This window comes from Neopsephotus bourkii, unplaced genomic scaffold (genome assembly GCF_033783945.1).
Source record: "Neopsephotus bourkii isolate Nb327-2 ecotype Australia unplaced genomic scaffold, CSIRO-AGI_Nbou_v1 NB_1574, whole genome shotgun sequence".
NCBI classification, from domain to species: Eukaryota; Metazoa; Chordata; class Aves; order Psittaciformes; family Psittacidae; genus Neopsephotus; species Neopsephotus bourkii.
The window spans coordinates 3,634,607-3,657,471 of NW_026902050.1; the positions used below are offsets into that span (position 1 = coordinate 3,634,607).

General features: G+C 38.1%; 1 long non-coding RNA gene across 3 annotated transcripts in view; it reads left to right on the forward strand.

Moving 5' to 3' along the window:
- Positions 1-1,856: 1,856 nt before the first annotated feature.
- The window catches only part of LOC133222061 (uncharacterized), a 97,920-nt gene continuing 76,911 nt past the window's right edge, over positions 1,857-22,865 (forward strand). For 2 of the 3 annotated variants that reach the window (XR_009728170.1, XR_009728169.1), the window contains exon 1: positions 1,857-1,980. This is a non-coding gene — a long non-coding RNA (uncharacterized LOC133222061). The remainder of the gene's footprint in view (positions 1,981-22,865) is intronic. The other variant, XR_009728171.1, reaches the window with a different exon arrangement.

Here is a 22,865-nt window from a genome sequence, read left to right on the forward strand (position 1 = left end):
GGAATACTTTAGGAAATAAGAGAGTAGCTTTCTGTGCTAAGTCAATCTCTGTATAACAACTGCAAAATATTTTCTGGTTTTTATTTCCATTTTAGCTTTGCCTACGTCTTCAGCAATCTGAGCCTCGGATACTGCATAGATAGAAAAGTGTTGCAGGTCTTTTGCCTTTTTTGAAGGAAATTTACTGAAATAAACTAGTAAGTTTGCCTTTTCATCACTGAGAATTCAATGCTGAACCAAAAAAAAAAAGTTTCCTGAACCAGATCTCACTAAAACGCATCTTTTTTTTTTCCTCCTCCTTTTTTACTCCCTGCCTTGTAATATGATTGATGACTATTGTTTTGATGAGTGTTGTTGCTGCAATGACCCAGCCTTGGCAATGGTAGCAGCAGAGATAGTCACAGCAACAGCTCTAGAAGGCAGAATTTACTTCCCTGCTGTGGGATAAATTTATGGTTAAATACTACAGAACTGGAAGGTTTGTCAATACTGCAGTGTTTGGGCTCTTGAGTAAACTACATGGTTGGGCATGTTCAGGTGTTAGGTGGAGCAAGAAAGTGATGCAACAAACATACAAATGGTGCTTGTTTGAGGAGATACATGTCTGCCTTGATAATAAAAGTGTATTTGCTGTTGTCAAACAGCTTAACAAGACACTGTGATGGGTGCGTGATGAAAATCCCCCCTTTCTGATAATTTCTGATATAAAGGCCATCTTATGTTATAAAATCTTCCTTTAGAAGAATTTTTCCAAGCCGAGCACCAGTGGTACTTTTTAATTACTAATAAAAAAAAAAAAAAAAAAGGCTCAAACCCCAAAACACCTCCCCCCCGAAATAAACAACTGACCAAAAAAAAAAAAAAAAAAGGCCAAAAGCAGCCAACCACAACAGCTGATACTCTTTTCAGCAGTATTTGCTTGGATCAGGGCAGCATCCTCTAGATCCTGCTTGAGGACCTTGGTCTGGTACGGCACTTGTGTTAGATTAGGACTGGGCTTCTAGCCTTACCATCACTGGCATTTTGATGTTCATTCCCAGTACTTTCTTGGATGGCTGCAGACTTGGGTAGCCTAAAATTTTAGTAACTATAGTGAATTCTTGAGGGCAGGGGGGGCCGGGGGTGGGGGGGGGAAGTGTTTGATGCAGGCCTGCTTTGGCATTCACATAAGGTTTTGTGGCTTGGCTTCTTTCCCGTCTTCTCCCTCTGCTGCACATCAGTGTAGCTCTCTCCTCAAATGGCACTGCATCGTGTTCCTCCCCCATTCTACTCCCACTCCAAGATGTACAAGTAGATTTAGTGACAGTAAGGAAGTCTTGGAAGGATAACCTATTTCTGTTTTGACTGAAGAAATAATGCGCTTATGGAGGACAAATATGTATTGTAATGTATGTTCAAGTAGAATAATGTGTGCAGCAGTTAATCACCTTTTTAATGGCACATACATGTCTTGTGTTCATGCTTTAGAATGCTTATATCTCCTGTCACACTTAAGGTAAATAACAGTTAAGGACAGGGCAGTGCTGCTAATACAAATACCTCACCCAACAGAAAAATGTTCCCAGTGAAGGCCCAAAGACCTGCATACAGCTGTACTGTTGCCTGGTCACTGAGGAAAGTGCAGTGCATTGGGAGGTTCCAGTGTAACTGCTACAGAATGAAACTATCAGAATGACTACGTGTGGGAGTAAAGGCATCCAGCCGGCTGTCCACAATTAGCCCTGGACTGAAATAGTGATGTAGGAGGTAGCAAAACTGAGTGTATGAGAGAGAGCGAGGACAGAAAACAATGACTGCGGTTAGCACAGTAGCAGGTGCAAGGTGCTTACAGTGTGTCTTCAGCCAGGCTCTGCAGTGTGGGGAGATCCTGGTTCTGCAGCACTCTCTGCTCTCCAGAATGGGTGTAGCCAGGTGAAAGGTTCTGGTTTCCGCATTTTCCTCAATCATCTCAGTCCCCTGAAAGGACAGAATAGCTTAGACGTCCAGGACTTCTCCAAGAGTCAGTAAATTATGCAGAAGGAAAGGTGCTGGGTCTCCTTCATGTACAGTTGAGTCCACTGACACTGCATGAATGGAAGTTCCTTGCAAAGCAGGTGGGATCTTACAGCTTCCAGATAATCTGGATAGATACGTGTGCATTTTTGTGGGTAAGAAGGTTCATATATACCTACAGCAAGTGCAAAACCTATATTTAACCAGTAATGGTTTGCTGCCTCCTGAAATTTCCCAGTAAGAAAGAAGAAAGCTCTTAGTGACTAGAGAAATATTTTAGACATCAATGTATTAGACAGAAATCTCTGTGGGAGTACTGAACTTGTCGTTGGTACAGTACATGCAGTACAATACTGAAATAGCACATTTACCACCGTGGAGACTGCCTGTGGACACTGGTAGTTTTTACTGCAAAGAAAGCACTGATAGTGCTTTTCTTTCTCAGCAGAAGTCTATTTTTGTATAGAGGTGGTATAGTAATCTTGGGCTAAAGGAGCCTTCAGGTTAGCATAGCTATGGGCTCTAAAAGGATATAAAAATGGTTTAGAGAAAGCTTATGGGTAACTGCTTTTCCAAATGCTGTGCTTACATAGTTAATAATCCCAAGGCCAAGGTTAATTAATTTATATAATGTACCTTGTGCATGCTGTACTTATGACAGTTAGTATCATATGAAATTTAGGGGTACTTTTAAGATGCTACAGGGAACTAAGCATTAATGACCTCCCACCCCCACTTTCAGCCCTTTACAGTACATAGGGCTTGAATTGCAAAAAAAAAAAACACCAAAAAACCCAAAAAACAAAACCACACCAAAAAAACCAACCAACAAAAAAAAAAAACACAACAAAACAAAAACAAACAAACAAAAAAACCCTCAAAGACCGCTATAATGGCTAGAAACCAGAGATATTTTATCTCTGCATGAATTCATAAAATCTGATGATTATTACTTAATGGCTTCTTTACAGAAAAAGTCACTATTGCACTATGGCTTTTCAAGGAAGGATGAATTCTGCTGATTTTTCTGCTGCCTTCTTACAAAATGGCATGTTCCTCTCCTTTTCTGAGTGAATAACACTTTACTTATAAGGGTGGGCTGTTACTGGATAACAATGAGGAAAAAGGGATTGGGTATTTGGAGTAGTACTGCTGGAGAATAAGGGAGCTGCCATTCCGGTGTGTCTGTAGTCCATTTTGACGAGTATTTGGACTGGTTTGCAAGACAGGAGCTTGGAACATTGACAAGTGCTTCACCAGAAGAGGTAAGATGGCTGGTAGTAGATTGGTAGTAGATAAATCTTGTTGATACAGAAGTTGTATAGCTGAAAGAGCCTGGGTTGCTGTGAAATACATTGTTTACTGACCATTCCAAACTTTGCTTGTGTAAGCCCTTATAATTTTGGTTAGTTTATTATTTAACTACATAACTGATCTTACTTTTTACATTCGAAAACATCTTCAGCTCAGTGGACTGTAGCAACAGGACAAGGGGTAATGGGTTAAAACATAAACATGGGAAGTTCAGGTTAGATATAAGGAAAAAGTTCTTTACTGTGAGGGTGGTGAGGCAATGAAACAGGTTGCCCAAAGAAGTGGTGAATGCTCTATTACTGGCAGTGTTCAAGGCCAGGTTGGACAGAGCCTTGAGCACCATGGTCAGAGGTGAAGCATCTCTGCCATGGCAGGGGGGTTGAAAGCAGATGATCTTAAGGTCCTTTCCAACCCTAACCGTTTGGTGATCATATAGTTAGAAATACCGCAGGCTGGCTGTACCTCATACGTGAAAGTCTTTCCATTTATGATCTTCCAGTGTGCGAACATTCGGTGTTGTCCACGACCTGCTTGTTCCCTTTTTAAGGAGCTATTGGTGCTGGTTTTTAGCTGCATTTTTATTTTTGTGGCCTTAAGTATGTATTCTGAACTCTGATTTAAGATGAAGCAATTGTTTCACCTGGTATTTCAGATGGCTGGTTGTGGATTTATATACTGGAATTGTATACAGTCCTATTTTCCACCCTGTTTCACTTGCATTTTTCTTCGTTTTATAATAAGTTTCTACTTCCTATGCCAACACCTAGCTCCTTGGTAGAGGAAGAGTAAGCTCCTGCAGAGTCCTGGATAGATTCCCTGGCTCTTGAAGCCCACTGGTAGGCTTGAAAGATTTAATTTACCATCACAATTTTGCATCAGAATTTTGGAGCGGCTGTGGAGAGCATTCGGCTTAAATATGTGAGTTTAAAATTTGACCGTTTTAATTATGTAGCCTGGTAAGTGGGTTCTGTTCATTGTAATTCAGGGATCAACCAGATCAGCACAACATGAAAGGCCGATTAATTTCTCTGCAGTTGCATGCTATTTGGTGTCATATGTTCATGAGAAGAAGAGAAACAGATAAATAATTGGACAATGTGTGGATAACTGCAGGAATTTGTGTTTTATTGGTAACCTGTATTCAAATTTTTCTTATGTGCATAATTACAGAACACAATAGTATCTTAGCTCTCTGTTTACTGCTCTGAGTGATGTCTGGCCTAATAAACTGGTTAGCAGTTCTTTCTCACTTTTCAGCATACAGCTAATATATAAAAAGCTGTTGCATGTTTTAGTCTCTTTTAAGTCTTTTTATTCACTAAATATGCTGCAGTACATTAGTTCACTGTAGCTGCTGTAATAAATAATTAACATGTGGTTGCCAAAATTAGTTAACATGAAATTTTTGGTGTGTTATTCTTGCTGCTTTAAAGTATGTTTATCCATTTTTTTATTAGTTTATCCATTTTATGGTTAGTTTATCCATTTTATGATTAGTTCACAAATTTCAGTAATTCATAATTGTCATGCATGTGAATTGTTGTTTTAAAAGAAAATTCCTATATATATATATATATAAATGTGTGGGTTTTCTTCCATTACAATAGAAGAGATGAGACTCCCTTGGTGTTGGTGGAACATTTGGTTGATGGAATGTTTAGATACTGCATAAAGCTAGTGATGGTTTCTGTCAATATTACATGCTCAGAAGGCATTAGAAATCAAAATATTCTAAACTTTATAGATAAATACCTTTCATGGTGGTGTATTAAAACTGCTGTAATCTTGAAATCATCCAGATTCTTTCTCTGAGAATCTTTCTGTGAGATGTACAGCATATCAAAGGTAACCGATGCGCTGCTTTGTATGAGTTAGGATGTCAGGTATTTCACTTAAAATGGTCAGGTTTTGAGATGGGGTCCTTAAATATTTTGCGATTTCTGGTCTGGAGCAGTAATACATTACAAGTTGCAGGATAAATTAACCAATGAGCAGGTGTGAATATTTTCATGGCATTCACTCTTGTTATCTGTTATTGGTAAATGTCTTCCCTTGCAAGTAAGATTTCTGAGGTTTTATTGATGATGTCTTATATAGGAATTGTATAGACTTCCTGTATCTGATACTTCATGAAAATACTTTGAAACTCATAATTCTGGATGGACTCTGCCTTGTAGCCATGCAGTTGTGATTGCCTTGATTTTGTTGATTTTTCTGGCTTCACAGCTGCTCCTCTTGACCTGTTTTCATGTAGGCTACCAAAAACCACACTGAATGCCAAATGCTTCTCTCCCAAGATGGTATGGATCCTGTATGAGAAAGTTCTGTCTATAAGCTGCCCTCCAATGCAGCAGCCCTAGACTGATGCAAGCAGGTCAGCTGGCAGGTGAGATTCCTGTAAACTTCAGTGTAGTGGAGGTTTCTTCATTGTGAAGTTTCTTCAAGTGAAGTTTCTTCATTGTTTCTCTTCTGAGCTGTGGATTAGCCTACTTTAATTGTGTACTGGTGGGTATTTCTGTATGGCAAAGAATTGTTTGGTGTGCTTGCCATGCACTTATACATTATACGTGCTTATAAATCCACTTTTTCAGACTTAGAATCGTAGAGCTATAGAATCAGCTAGGTTGGAAAAGACATTTAAGACCATCAAGATCAACTATTACCCCAGGACTGCCAAGACCACTCCAGCCTTAGTATGGATACTGTAGTAATCTGCTTAGTTGTTCTCATTAGGTTGTTCTCATTAGTTCTCATTAGGTTGGCAGCTTTGCTTTTCACACACCTGCAAACATTCCTTAAAGACTAGGATGCTTAAAGACTGCAACAAACCTAGAATTGTTGTGGAAATCTATGTTTGCATGACAGAGAGGGATACACATTGTTTTAATCCAGCTTCCATATTTGTCTGCTTGTCAAACCTGTGCTGGACAATGCCTTGTAAGTTGTGGACAGCCTTTTGCTGCCCTGTTGAAATGCTTTAACATGTAGAGGCAGCACTTGGTGAAAGACCATACTTCTGTACACAGGTTTATTTTGTTCTTGATCTCTGTTACAATGCTTAGTTACTTAGCCAACATGAAAATAGTCTGAGATAGACACCTGTTCCCAGATGAGTTTGTTTGTAAACTCATGTAATTATTTCACATAACTGGCTACTGAAAATGCTTCTCATTTTGATTATTTTGATGATGTTAAGAGATCCTCACAGTTTAACTAGTCATATATTGACAGATAATAAATAAGATTTTTCTTAAAAGGGCAATTTACATGTCATACTGAATTCATGGATTAGGATGTGTTGGTCCTTCCTGCAAACCACAGCTATTCGCAAATAGGAAATTGGAAATTAAACATTTATAATGTTTCTGAATGACTCTGGATGATGGACCAAAACAGCGAGTGACCTCTGTGTCATAAGACAGTATCTTTTGGGAGAAGAGTCACTTTTTCATCAGCCATGTCTGTCCTCTGTAAAAAGAAAAAGTCTGTATATGTAATGAGGTGCAGGCATGCTAGGATATTGTGTTGTCTAGGGTATTGAGAAAAGGTTTGAAGACTACTTTTGCTCTAAAGAGCCTGAACCAAGAGAATGTCATTTGGAGAGCTATGCTCCCCTCCTACAGTTGAGATTTACCCCCACACTGCCACTGGTGTGTGAACTGATTCCTAGCTGATACAAAGGTAACATGAGGTGAAGTTTGCTTTGACTCATTTCCCACTCCCATGTATAAACCAAATTTTAAAGGTAGGTTAGAATGCAGATACACTACTTAAATCTATGGAGAGGATTTAGATACCATTTCTATTTCTGTTTAAATTGTTAGTACATTTATCATTTATCTCTTGAGGGAATAAGGAGGAAGTGCTAAGCCTTTTTTTGGCCCAAGAGCCTTCTTGTGGGGAGCCCAAATGCAAAGCTGTTTGTTCTGCTACCTACTGAGAAAAAAAAAAGAAAGAAATTCAACAGCTGCAAGCAACCCCACAGCTCAGTCTGTCACTGTCCTCTGTCTGTGCTTCTCTGTGACCACCTGGGAATTATGTCAGTGGGAATGTTGAGTTTTTATTTTCTCCCTGAGGCAAGATTCCCCCCCCGCCCCCCAGCTCCAAGGTTCTTTTTCCTTGGGTTTCAGTAGCATTTAAAGCCTGTGTCAAATCATCCCTTTAGGCCTAGAGGCAAACTGTTTAAGGTATGCTTTTTTATATTTGTTCTAGATATATGGATTTTTTTTTTCTGACCTGGAATTATTACTGTGGCACATAATTATGATTGGATGTCTTCATTATATAATTGCATGATATATAATGAGTAGTGAATGCGTATTTCCTCTGCACTTTGAATATTGAACTTCTGAGATTAATTAAGCTGATTCTGAAAGTGCTTTTAATTATGTATGCTGCATAAGCATCACTATTAAGATCAGATGAGAATATTATTGACTGAACAGTTTTGATTTTTTTCAAATACTTATTGTGGGTTTATATTAGTGTCTAAAGAAATGTGGGTGTTTTTCCTGGTAACCCACCTCCCCAGCCCCCCCACCAGACAGTGGATGAAACTAATGAAGGAGCACCTGAATATTTGCTGAAACGTAGATCAGCTACATTGGTCCAATTACAGTGTATAGAAGCAAGCCACTGTAAAATTAAGAACATTTTATTTCAATAAATAAATGTTTTCATGTGTCTAATGCCTAATCTAATGTCTCTCAGTAGGCAGGAAATTGATGAAGTATGTTTCCATCCTTTACCATCAATTCCCGTGACTGTTCATCTTGATCTCCCTGTGCCACACTTCGTGTGCACCAGTACGTAATTCCAATCCAGTGTCAGGCAGAATCACTGTCTGTTTTATTTCCATAGGAGAGACTCACTAATGTAAGCAGGCACGGTGCCTGCTTGGAGAACCGCTGATTGTCAGCATGAAGACAGCTCTCAGCCACTCTGAAATAACGACAGTTGGCTTGTGGGCACACTCATCACCTGTGCTGTCCATGAATCTCTTTACAGAAGCAATTATTGAGACTGGCTAAGGAACAGAAATGTATGTGCTTTAGCCATAATCAGATGCATTTCATATATTTATTAAACTGGTGGAAAATCCTCAGTGAAGAGAATTCTGAGTTTTGGTGTCTTCGTTTGTGATCAGTTTCAGTTCACTGATGAAGACAAACATCTCTGCTGAAATCATTCAGCTGGAAGAAGGAATCTGAATTTTAATAACACTGAATTAAGCAATGTCCTAACATAATGGAGTAGAGATCTTGCCATATTTGACTTTTAAAATATATGGTTTTAGCTTTTTAAGGCTTGTCAATATGCAGGTGTAATGTAAATGAGGCAAAAAAAAATAGATTTGTGGATTCAATACATTATTCAGTGTTTGTGGAATAGTTACTGCATGCCAACAGCTGCCATTTCTACCTGTTAATCAGCTGTGCAGTTTAACTATGGGGCCATTTACTGTTACCAGTGACTGCACTAGTACTTTTATACATACAGTGTAAATGTACAAAGTTTTTTCTGAGGCAATTAACCTATGGAAAGGAGTATATGGAAGTGAATGGTTCAGATTTGAGATGATTTGGTAGCAGTAGCATAGTGATGCTTATGGCAGCCTACCTTTAACCCTTCTCTAGCATGATCATTGAGTACTCAAGTTTGCCATTTCCTGTAACAGTCCTTTTCATGGCTTTTTCAGTCAGTCCTGCTTTTGCTTCTGTGTTTTCAGACTAATCTATTGAATTCCACATTTCCATTTCGTCTCATGATGGAATGAGAGTGTGTGTCTGCATGTTATGAAATAACATGCTTTTGAATCATATCTATCATCTCCATCAAATTAGTTTGTGCTTATTATTGGAATTGAAATGAAACATGACAAAAATATGTTGCAGGCTAAACCCCAGCCATCTTGCTGTGTCAGGCTTATATCTTTACAGGGCATACGGAGTATTGTATTATCAGCTGAACATTAGAGATTTCAAGGACCATCAACATGCAAAGGTAGCATGTGCATGAAAGATTTCCTGTGGGAAATCAGGACATGTACTTGAGTTGTACACGAGCATTTTTCATAGGTGTTCTCAAATGTGTGATGTAGCTATCCCTTTCTAGTGAAAATTGCTCCAAAGAAAAACTCCATTTTTGTTTACTGTAACAGCCATAGTTGTTACTGAGGGCTATTCAGGACATGATTTGAAGGTTGTTTTTTTGGTTTTGGGTTTGGTGGGTTTTTTTTCCATTTAGACACGGGTTGGCCATAGTCTTATTATCCAAATTTACAAGCAATTTCTTCTCTCCCTTTTCTTTCCAGCTTTATCCTGAAGAGATGTCTTGTTGTAGGCAAAGAGGTAGGCAGGAGAAATAGATGAAGTAGTAGCTAATAAATAGCAGGTGGTCTAGTGAACCTTCCATTTCAGTGAAGGGCTTTGCTTAAATTAGCAAACAAGAATAGGCAAGACAATTGTTGCCATCTGTACTGAATATATAAGTGTAATATGGCAAAAACCAGGGACTCCCTGTCTTTTGTAGTGCATGCTAAGGCTCCTCATTTTCCAAAGAGAACTTCCTGGAAAGTGAGCAGAAGCAATCGCCGACATCTCGTGTTCCATGTGAACATAAGAAAGTATCATGAAGAAAGCACCATGAGGCTGATAAACACTTTCACAGGTAATCCAGAAAGGTGGAATCTCCATCCTTACAGATGTTTACAGCCTGACTGGATGTGGCCAGGGCACCCTGCTTTAGCTGATCTGCCTGAGCAGGCCAGTGGTCCAGATCTGCAGGGGTGCCTTCCAAACACAGTTGTTCTGTGGTTTGGTTTCCTCTTTCAAAACTGTGTTCACTAAAAAGGAGTTACCATAGCTGCTCACTAAATTTAACATCTTGGAAACAAACAAACAAACAAAAATACTCTCTTTCACTGTGGATGCAAGTTATTCCTGGGGAGATTCCAGTTGGACACAAGAGGAATTTTTTTCACGTGAAGAACAGTTAACCATTGAAATAATCTCCTCAGGGATGTGGTGTACCCCCAGTGTTGGAAACTTAAAATTTGGCTGGACAGGGTGCTGAGCCATCTAGCCTAAATCATGCTTTGCCAAGAAAGGTTGGACCAGGTAATCCCTGATGTATCTACCAACATGGTGTTCTATCATTCTTGGTTAAGTCGAGGAGATCAGTTCAATGATCTAATGTGGTGAAGAAAGGACTTCTGAGAGGAAACTACTGGTGTCACTACTCCTGGTGGTTTCCAAGGCTTACTGATTTATGGAAGTGACTGTCAGTTTGTTCATGAACAGCAGAATTCTGTGTAAACAATTTCAGTCAGATCATTTACATTTAAGTTCTATGCAAAATGTTGCATAGAAAAGCAAAACAAAGAGACAGGAAATTATAAAAGATTAAGCAAAGGAGCAGGCATCTTGCCTGATAGCTAATGTGACAAGATGAATGAGGAAACTTCATTGTCATCTTACAGGTCACAGCACTGAGTGACAGGTAATGACCTCTACTTGAGCATGTGTGAGATGTATACTATAGATACCAAAGCATTCATTCAGTGTTCTAAAAACAAGAAAGGCCATTGATGATACCTTTTTAAAAACACACAGTCCCTCAGGCTCTGAAGATTGTCATGTGTGTTTACATGCAGATGCATTTTCTAGATTTTATTGTGATGGGAAGATCTCCCAAGCTGTAAGAGTAACAACTGATTTCCTCTATCTTCAGTTAGCAGGGAAGCAGTAGAAGGGAAGCTCAAGTTATTTTCACACTGAGGCAGAGGCACATAGTATTCCCTGTTATGCAAAAAGCCAGAAAGCTTGGTGTGTTCCCTTTTTTTTCATAATGTGTTTGTGAAGGCTGGGGAACAAACTGAGGCAAAGATGATCTCGACTTGAGAGAATCATCCAGCCACAAAATCTGTGCTGAAAACCAGCTGAATAATGAATTTTATTAAATCACCTTTGGATGAAATCTGTTAATATGTTTACAGTATTTTTAATAATAACAGTGGATAATGGAAAAGATAATCCTCAGCATTTATGAATGGTTTAGAATGCAAACTGGAGGTCAGCTTTGGACAGCTAAATAACTACTGTTTTCATCAGTTTGTGCTGATGTACTTGAGAAATTCTGGTTTGGACCAGTAGTAGATAAAATCCATACATACGTGTTCCTAGTCATGACAACAGCTTTACAATCAACTGATCCTGAGGAAATTGATTTGACCTCTGTATATTTTATTTTCTTTTCAGTCACCCTGGCCCACTTTGCAGAAGTGTGTTTCTTGCAGCAATCTCTTGGTTCATCCATCCTTGAAAAAAAAAAAAAAAGGCAAAGGCTTAATATTTGTGATAGATAAGCCATTCGTCACGTAGTGCTGGTTCCATCGGTCCAGTTTCTGTGGAGCAGTGCTGTGCTTTGGGAACAGGGTTACTGTTTATGTAGAGTTATTACAATTACTGAAGGAGTAGTACTCTGTGGAGGGTGGGAGACTGGTGTGGCAGATACTGCTTTTCTGTTCTGCAGAGTTCTCTAAGCCGACTGCTTCTAACAGGCCACCAACTGAGATAATTGTATAGCTCTCATTAGAAGCTTGACTCTGCATAAAGTATTTATCCTCACAAATCCCTGTGGTGCTTTTTTTCAAAGGATTTGCCTGCTATGATAACCATGGGATGTTGTCTGTGGCTGAGGGGTGTTAAATAAATGGACTACTGATGGCATTTAGTTTTCTTTGTTCATAAGCAAGACATGGAGCAACACTTGAAAGAATGTGATTAGGTAACAAAATAATCTGCAGAGCAGAATTATAAGAGTATGCCCAAAACTTCAAATCTTCAAGATATAGGTAATAGGCACATTCATTTGTCTCTACTGAACATGTTAATTTAGTGGTATTTATAGGTTGTCTAGTTGTCATAGAATCATTTAGATTGGAAAAGACGTTTAGAGTCCAACTATTCTGTCTGTTGTCACCTTCATGTAATAATTGAAGAAAACAGCATAATTTTATCCAGTGCAGTTCTCTACATGGCTTAATACTCACATGATCTTGCATTTCAAAATGGTAGATAATTGGTGGAAGCGAAACATAAGGAAGGCTGTTGTGATCTTGAGTTCTGATCAGAGTGATAAATGGTCTGTGAAATTTAGAAAAAATGTGCCTTAATCCTGTTTATGCAAGTTCTACTTAAACAAAGGAGAAGTAGGCTCTCTGCAGTCAAAATTCGCTCATAGGTTGAGGAACAGAAATCAGTCTGATGAATTCCCAGCATTTGATAGTGCAAATTTTCTCAGATTTCCTGAGACAGTCCTCTTTAGCACTTGAATGTGTGCAGGGCACAGTGTTGGAATAAATTAAGAAATAGAGTGAATAACTTCATCCTAACATAGTGCGTGGGGAAATTCTGGAAAGAAATCTGTACTTCTGAGAGAGGACTGGAATGTCTAGTAGGAAAATCCTCCTTGGAGTTTCAGTACCACTGTGAACCAAAGTTCACACAGTACCTGGCAGTTCCACCTAGCCAGGATTAGCAGAGTTCTGTCAATTCTGAAATCAGACTGTATCTGCACCTCTAATCAGAGTAAGTGAATGCTAATTGAGCACAATTTGGAAAAGCTATGTCTTCATTTTTAGTGCTTTTTTTCCCCTACTGCTTCTCTTAGAAGTTGCTTTTGAGTGATAGCAGGGAATTATATGTTGCATCTAATATATCATCTCTGATAGCTGAAGGTGCCTGAAACATCATAGCTGCATTTGAGGAGTTCTTTGCCTCATCCTGGCTGGCTGTCTCAATTACAAGTAGTATGTTTTTGAAGGGTATGTAGCTGGGAGGTCACCGGTAACTGAATATGTTGGCCAGTCTGCTGACCAGACAGCAGTGTGAGGCTTGTGATGCACCTTCTGAACTTGCTGTTGACCTTGGGAAAACAGAAGTAGTAAACCGTGTTACCAGCTTCTTCATGTCTGCCTTTAGAGATGTATTCCAATCTTCTGACCTCCTTTGGGCCAATGGAAGGAGCATTTTGCCTCACTTCAGGAGGAAGTTAAAAATTAATGGAATTTATTCCTAAGCTTGTTGCTACACCTCAGTTTATTGGCTTGTTGTATCTTCTAATTGATAGGAAGAGAAATCCAATTAATAGGGGTTGGTCTTACTAGCAACCTTTTCTCCATTGACTGTCACTTTTTGAATATCTGTCTGGGTACATCTTTGATGCCCTTTCCAATGAAGTATTTTTAACATGCCTGCAGAATGGAGATAGAATAAACTGATTTTTCAGAATGCCATTTGTTCTTTTATATCTCAGAAGACTTAAAAGGTTGACCAAGAATTACAGTTCTGTTGACTGCACTGCTTTGTACTGCTGTCCTTATACATTTGTGTAGCTTCCCAGTCTCTTCTACAATAAGCATTTTGTGTATCTGTCAAATGCTCAGAAAAAATTGACTCATTTATGTTTTCTCTTTCCTTCCCGCTAGTCATTTATGACCATCTGAAATGTGTTTGCAGCAAAGAAGAGCTCAAATTCAGTAATTGATGCACAGATATGCTCATTTACATGCAATTTTGTTTTTTTCCAGGAATGCATGTATTTGCATAAATAAAACCTCTTTCCCAAATATTAGTGTGAACAAAAGCAGTTTTAATGGATGCCAAAGAGGCTGAGTAGAAAAGCCAATTCAGAATTTGCATAATAGTTACTGATTGTTTTCCTTGCTATTAGCCTGTCTCTGCTTAATAGACAGTATTGGCTACTATTTAATTTCTGGTTATGGTTTGATACAAGAATTTTGACTTATTGTAGAGGATCTTAATAGTTGAGCATATCTGGGTGTGAAGGTCTAGGACTTGGTTCTGTTCAGGAGCAATGTAGTGAAATGGTGCTGGCAGAGTCCAGTTCTGGGCCCCTCAGACTCCTGATATGATCAGAGCAAGACTTCTCACCAGGAATGTGCTTCCCTTAGCATGATAGGACTACAGAATTATTTATTCTCACAAAACATTATGAAGCTTGGAGAAAATCTCAGTTTTCTTTGAAGAAAGATGTATCTTTATTACAGCTGATTTTGCCAACTTTGGGTTAATGTTCTTTCAAAATGGGATTGCTAAAGCCTCCACAGAAGTCATGGTGCACACACACTGTTTAAATTGGAAATAAATAAATAAATCTCCCTCTTCCTGGCTCAAGTATATTTGATCAATTTCCTTCCTTCAGAAATGCAGAGAAAGCTCTAACAACTTTTTATTTTTATTCTTGGGATTTATTGCAGAGGTTTTGTGTTAAAATATAGTAGTCAGTATGGCTCAAGACCATTAACACTAATCTATCCACCATCTTTAGGAAGCAGAAAGCAAAATTAGGACAGAGGTTTATTCAGTAGAGAAGTCTATTGATTCTCCATGTAAAGAAAGGGAAGAAGAATAAACCGAGGATGTTTTATTCTGGAACAGAAAGGATGATTGTTTTATTTCAAGGGTGTTCTGGTGCAGCTTTATGACTTTACTGTTAAAAACTAATTGCTTTGTTTCAGTTGAGTTAGTGATTTCAGTGCCCTCTGCCTAGATGAGCAGGTGCAACCAGAGGAGGAAGTTAGAACAAGCTATGCTTTTCCTTCACAGTGGCACCTCGACAAAAAGGACTGACCTGGATCATGAAACACTTGTAATTAATTTTTTACAGCTTGCATCATGAAATAATTTGAAGTAGTTATTCAGATTTAGGATTTGGAAAAGTTTCATAAAGCACAGGAGAAGAAAAGTTAAACCACCTGTTTGGAAGTCTTTATTAGGAAAGTAACTGGGATCACTTTTAAACTCAGCTTTGTGAGCATGGAATAAAGTCTGGTTTGTGATGTAACAGTTAATAATAGAAGAATATTTGTATTTAAAAAAAAAACCACCAAAACAAACCACCAAAAAAACCACCAAATCAAACCCAACAAAACAAAACCCAAAACCAATCAAAACCCAAAGTTTAAAAAAAAAAAAAAACAAAAAAACAAAACCCCAGGAGGGTAATTTTAACCAAGTTTTGCTTCCAAAGCAAATCATGAAGATTTCAAATTATTCTGGAGATAAATGTTTTGGCTTTTTATTTAAAATTTGTTTTTATCTAATATTCTGAAGTATAGGCATGTAGTGTCTTATTTGACAGGTCCTCATCCCCTTAAATCTGGTATTGCTTCAGAAAGTTAATATTCTTTAAAGTTAAATGTTATTTCTCACCAGGCATACCTTCGTAAAAGTTTGATACATCCCAGGTGCAGATCACCTTTTCTGTTACTGGGAGGAGGATGAGCTTGCATGGGGAGAGGTGTTGACTCAGGGAGAAGGAGTAGTATTTAATCACCCCTTCCTTGTACTGTGGTCCCTAAAGTAGAGCTGAAAAACTGGCAGTTGGCAGAATACTGCTGGCTCTTCCGTCTATATTCTCAGGATCTAGAGATGCCATTAATGACACCCTCAGAATCATCTATAGCAGCATTCATCATTCCATCCAAGTTTTTTGGGGAGAGAGCTTTCTTTTCTCATCTGTAACTTTTTTCCTCTCTCTTGCCTATATTTCCTGCTTTTCACAGTAGGCGCTCTAGAAGAATTTCAGGAAGTGAATCTATTATCAGTCTTTACAGATGTTTCTTCAACTTGCCCCTTTCTGCAGCTAATCTGTTTCCTTTAAAGATGCAGTGCCCCTTTCCGCTGCCCCAACAGTAATTCAAAATCTCTCTGAGCAGCGCTGCAACTGGTTTCATCTTTACAGAAGTATGGTTGAACATGTGTAGCTGTGTTCCTGTCTTTTCAGGAAAAGTTTGACATTGTGGTTTCCTTCATAAGAAATGTATTTCTGTTAAAAAGGAAATGTATTTTCTTTTAAGAAATGCATGCCACAAAGAAAGCCACAGGACACAGCAGTAAACCTGGAAATACCATCATGTAGCAAGGCCTGCTGCCCTGCTCTTTGTTCCTGGGCCCAGGGCATTCACGGATCTGTGACTATGTAAACTACAGGTCTCACTGTGCATAGGGGGTGATGCCAGTGGATTTTTGTGTAATGCTTTTCTGAGGAGATTTCATAATGTTTAACAAAAGAAAAAGGGTTAGTGATCTCATTCCCAGGGTGCAAAGGAAGAAACAAAGCAAGAAAGAGTTAAATTTCTAAGAAAGAAATGGCAGAATACAATGTAAGATTTGAGTCTCCTGAGACTGATTTTCTCCACCTATTACATTATATTGCTATTTATGACGATCCTTTATTAGAAATATATGGTGAATTGAAGCACTAGAGATGAAGTTTAATTTGTTATTTGTTCATTTGCTAGTGTCATTTGTACCTTTTCTTTTTTTGTTTTTTTTTGCATTGTTCAAGATGGCAAAAATACTTACATAATCTCTTTTTCTAAAGCATGTTTCTAAGCTGTTTATTGTTTTAAAAACATCGAGGATGAGTAAGTCAGATGGGTTTATTGTGTTTTGTTTACGTTTAGCAAAGGCCAGCATGAAGGCTTTACTCTGCAGTTTTTAATTTAGTGTAGATAACAAATATATATATTAAGCTTTCTACATTTCATGTCTAGCAGAGGTCACCATCCCTATTAAACTTTAGGACCAGTGTGTCCTTCAGCTTGTTTGTTTTGCAGGTGTGTGTAGTGCAGTGTAAGCAGGACATATCTGGTCTATCAGTACTGAACACCTCAGGTACCCAGGTTCTCTGGATAGCAGAACAAATTGTTTTGCTTTAAATCTCCTCGTTCACACATTAAAGCGTGAAAAAAAATATGATCTAGAGATCAAACATTGCAGTATTGGAGAGATTAGTCATCCTGTTTTCTCCATAGTGGATTCATATGATGAGATTTACTTACTCTTACTGATAGAGATGTTGGTTTGGGTTTTTCTTGTGCATAAGACAACTATTAATTTAGGGCGTAAAGACCTGTATGTTTTGTTTTAATTTCTTGTCATGAAACACACAATGAGCATTTCTACCCAAATATTAATTAAGTGAAAGTGTAAGTTAGCTGATCAGAAGTGCCTTTTACCTATTGGAAAGTCTTAATAATTCTCTGGAAAAACAAAGCCACCAGCTTTGTTTTATGTGAAAAGATCTGTCACAGTTGAGGCCAGTTGAAGACTTTTCTAAGAGCAAGGCTACTTAAAAAAGGAGACCAGCAGACAAGCAATCTTACAAAACCTGATCCTGTGCTTTTATTGAGAATTTTAAGTAGCAAAAAGTCAGGATAAGAGTATGTAAAGACGCTTAAGAAGTATTGAACTATGTGCTGTGGTTAGATGTTACTTGTCCTTTGCCCTCGTTGGTATATTCACGTTAAAGCAGCCAGTCAAATTCCACCAGGTGTCTCTATGGTATCTTGTGTGCTTTTTAACTAATACAACATAAACCTATAGTATAAAGTAGCTGCAACAGGATAAGTAAAGAACTAAATTCAGTTTAAAGTCTCTTGATACTTTTCTCTTTTGTCTGTATGCCATTAATATAAATTATCATTATCATATTTAAACAAAAAAAGGCACTGTGTGAATTTTACATCACATTCGCTTGATGACACTGGAGCAACAATACACATGAAATCAAATTTAATAATAGCTATAAAATCAACTTCTATAGTAGCTTTTACATCTTACAGTAAGAGTCAGGACTGGTTGTGCAATTCATAGTAAATTAATCTCTTGGTTTTAGTTCACTGCATATTTTGAGGCTATAAAATGAATGTTATAGCTATGTTTTTTTAATTTCACCAGCCATTGTGGTGTCTAGATTGAGCTAATTATCACATTTTCACCTCATAATTTGCTTGTACTTCAATGTCATGGACTTCATCTTGCATGTTTGAGGTGATTTGTAAAATTCCTGCTGAATTTAGTGGAAGGGCCAGGTCTTAAAATATTCTTAAATATTTTTTAAGTCATAGATTTGTAATTGTGCTTCTACAATAACAGGATAATAAAGATCAGAAAAGCTGATCATGTAGCTCCTGCTACATGACTGCTGTCGCCAGTGTGAGCAGTGGGTATGGAACAGACCTGTGCATATGCGCAGCTGAGATTCTGAAGTAAACATGAGGTGGTAACAGTTTACATATATCTGGAATAATCCTCGAGTTCACTGAGCTCTTTCCCTACATTATAATGTGCTCAAGGTATTTTTAAATGTGAAAGGGGTGAATGTATTTTATACTATACATTTTGGGGGTTTCACAGCATTATTTCTAGATTCTGAAACTATTTTTAGACATTGTAATGTCATCATGCAAAGTGATGAATAGTTTAGGCCTGGTTTTGTAAAAACTGCTGTCTATTCAGCTTGAACCAATTGATTGTTTGTAAACAGTGACAAGAATCCTGTGAAACTTTTTCTTTGTGCAAAATAGTTGCTGCTGGCATATTTATTTAATGAAACCTCTTCCTCTGGGTGGGAAGTAATAATGCATGAAGTTAGAACTTTGAGATGGATGATAAATTGTGTGTTTTACATTCCTCTTTTGGATGTTTTTTCTTCGGAAAGTAGGAAATGCAGTGACATTTCTGACGTGACTGCTCAGGCTAGGAGAGGTTCAGAGCAATGACAGACCTGTTTGTTTGCACTTTTTGATGGAAATGAGTTTTTCCTGTAAAGAAACATCTCAGGAAAAACTCATGGGAAATGATCCAAAACAATAATACTTGTGTAGCTTATCAGCAAAACAGCCCATCTTATGAAGCTGTTGTGGGGAAAAAAGCCCAGAATATGCAAAAAAAATTGTGGTAGGTTGGTAAGTTACCACAGTGCGGTATTTCTTTCAGAAATACTTTTACTGGATCTCTAAAATATCTCTTCTGACCAGGGAGTTGGCTTTTATGACTTGAGGATCATCTTTGAGGATTGAGAACTGCTGGTGAGAGATGTGATCCAGCTGACAAAGTGGGGTTAGAGCTTCTTTGCAACAGATGATCCAAGTAGAAACCACAAGCTGTGAATTAAGAATAAAGAGGAAAGGAGATAGTAACCACAGTTAAGTGAGGAAGCACTCGGTAGGTTTTAATTTCAAATTGGCAATCCGTGTTTAATGACCCTGCCACCTGTTCCCACCCCATTGCTACTAGGACATGTACATGTTGCCTGCTCTCTGCCATCATCTGCCTCCTTTCTGCTGTCACCTGCAGAATTAAAGAGAAATACTCATCAACAGAATTTCAGACATGGAGCTAACCAGGCATAAATACTCATTACATTTATTGTTAAGATACTTTAATTTTCATGGTTAATGGTAGTAACATCTGCCATTCTCAAACTCTGGCTATCTTTGTTCTCCAGCATCTCACTTCATTGCCTGCATGTGCTTTATGCTAGCAGACACCAGAGGAGTGACCAGTAATAGCAGTACAGACAGAGCAGAGTTAGGAGACGCTGTTACTGTGTAGGGGTTAGAACTGAAGTGGGGTTTACAGTATGGCACTGTTCACTAGGATCTTTTATGTAAATTACTGGTTTGGAGAGCTCTGGTTCTGTGGTGAAGTATTAAAAATAGCAATTAGATACCAGATTTTGTGGGTTACCACCCCTAAGTATTTATAGAGTCATTTCCATGAGAAACATGGCACTCGTTTTACATGAAAATCACCATGACTGTGGTGCACAGGTTTTTTTTGAAAATCCATGTGACTTTTGTATACACTGTACTGCGCCAAAATGCTTTTATAAATCTGGCTGTGGATGTTGATTGGTGGAGATGCTGTTGGATGGTATATGCAGGTTGATACAGAGTGGCTTTTCACCTAAAGCCACAGAAATGAACTCTTGTTATTCAAGCTTTTTCGAATATGCTTTCCAAATATGTTTCTGTGACAGCTATGGTTAAAGAAGACTTAAGACAATGTAATTTCTGTAAGTCATATTAGTATTTTTATAGAAAGAAACCAAGGTATTCATCACTGTATTAATGGACTGCTCATTTAGTTGATTTTAATAATTAAATTATTTCTGAAATTCTCACCTTAACAGTGCTTATGGCAATTTGTAAATGTTATTCTGGTTTTGGTTAACTGGGTAGGAATTGAAATGTTCAATAGCTTCAAAATTACAGACCACTCTCTCTTTGCTATTTAGAATATGTGAGCTACACATGATTTTAAATAAAATTGCTATACCAAGTGTCATGTGCAGAGCAGGATACAGTCTTAACAAATTGTATTAAGTGTGATGTTTTAGAAAATACTTCACTGCATGGAAATATTTCAAGAACCAGAAGTGTGTTTTGACAAGAGTTTTGCACATAGAAATGCTAATAGCTTGTTAATTACACTCAGAAGCTGACAGTGTACAACTAGTAAAGCTCTTCAAGATAACCCCTTTCCCTATTCTGAATTATCATAATCCTCCAAAATTAATGTTGTTTAGGAGACATTGTTAATCTGCTTTGGTTTTGTTTGTTTTTTTTTTTTTTTCATTTTAACAGTAAGATTAGTTCAGGATTCCCTCAGGCAAGGACCTTCCCATTTAATAATTTGCTCTTCTTACCAGTGATTTTGGCTTCAGTGGTTGTATTTTTTGAACACAGTGTTTTGACTGATTTAATTCTTCCCAACTTGTTTGTGTTCCATTTGTTGTATGGCAGAACATCAAAAGCTCTGAGAATCAGTTGGGCTTGATTCAGTGGCAATTTTATTTCACAGCTAATAATTCTTGAGCTTCCATAGTGTAGCTCTTCTGGAGTGTGGTACTGGCTGTGCACAGGGAACTGATTTTTCCTGGTTGCTGGATACCTGCTGCACTTCTTTCAACAGAACTTCATGAGCTGTGCCACACCATGAAATGGAACTCAGAAGAGTAAGTGGAGCATTTGCCATGGGCATACCAGGGGCCAAGCAGCAGGAAGCTATGACTGCTTGCCTTAATCTGTAAAAACCTAAGGATCAGGAAGGAAGAGGGGAGAGCTCCATACTCCAAATGAAAGAGCTGAGGAAACAGCTGTATGTGGGGAGAGTGCTGAAAGGCAGAGGTCACAAGAGTGTTTTCTGTGTGCCAGGAAGTGGAGGTTGTTATCCAAAGAGAGGAAGGGGTGGGGAAACTGTTACAGATGGGAGAAACTCTAGAAGTATGTAGAGAAAATGTGAAAGATTCCAGCATGTATCACCTTGAGTGGCCTCTCCTGTGTCACAGGAGAAAAATGGGGACAAATACTGAAGGAACTTTGAACCAGCTCTTCTTAATCCTATGAATAAAGAATTAGGTCTTCACTTCTTACTGGCAGGACTCAGATCCCAAGTAAAGCTTTGAGCCTTTGTAACTTCATGTTTCTTTATACTGTCTTGATGACACCTGAGGAAATAGTCCATGCTCACAGCGTGTCTTACCTAGATGTTTGCATCTGTGTCTGTTTTCCCGTCTGCTTGTAGGCTGGGATGTTACTGTTATTGCTTCTGCAAGAAACATCTTGGTGTTCCAAATGCACTGCAGCTTTGTCTCCTCCCATACCAATTATTTTTTAAAATTCTAAGATACGTTGGTTTTATATTAAGGTGTTACTGGGGCAGACACAGTTGAGATTTTTCGAGGTTAAACACCTAATATTTTAAACCTAATAGGTTAAACACCTGATATTTTTCTGTTCAAATTAAATCTCACAGCCAGTGCTAGAACAAAGCTACTCCATTCTTGGAATACTTACTCTTTCCATGACTGAATTCTTTAGTGACAAAATTTAACCATGCTAACAAGCTCTGCAAGGTGGAAGACGGTCATTTCCCTAAGTGCACCTGAAACTGATTTTTATCTGGCTTGTTCACTGAATACTGTGCTTAGCATGGCATTAAAAATCAAACATTAGTAGGACTGACGGCTGCTTTCAGCTCCAAGGTATATGAACAATCTCTAATTTCTTCTTTATAGGTATTCATCAAATCATATATTTAGAAAAAATTTGCCAGAAATGCAGTTATTACCTCTGCAATTGCATACATGCAGGATATATTGCTATATATTATTTATGTTTGCCAGTGATTTGTAAAAATGAATTCTAGATGTTACTGTTACCCTTTTCATAGGTAATATGTATTTCTTATATTTTAAAATTGTAGCAATGGTTTTGTGAGTCATACTAGCTTTATTATTAGCAATATCAAGCAGAGTATCAAGGCAAAATGGGAGACTGAAAAAAAAAAAAAAGGATTCTGAGCCAGGGCCTGAATCTGTGTTATTTTTAGCACTTTTCCAAGTCCCTGTTTGTAACTGCCAGAAACTGTCAAGCGGGAGAAGCACAGTGTGAATCAAGATGTTCTGTTGTCATCTGTTCCGATTTTTAATTTGTGAATTTGGCGTGCAAATAGCTCTTCTGCCGCTGGCGTTGATGATGTTGAATGATGTATGCACCTTGCTGATGCATCCATGTTCAGCTGCATGGGGGCTTTGGTCTAAAATAAACTGGTGGTTTTCTGTGTATAGTGGCCATTACATGACCTCCGCTGTGGAACGGTGGATTAGATATCCTCTATTGGATAGCTAAGCATACACCATCCTAACGTGTTAGCTCTCAGTTGTGAATGTGATTGTTTATA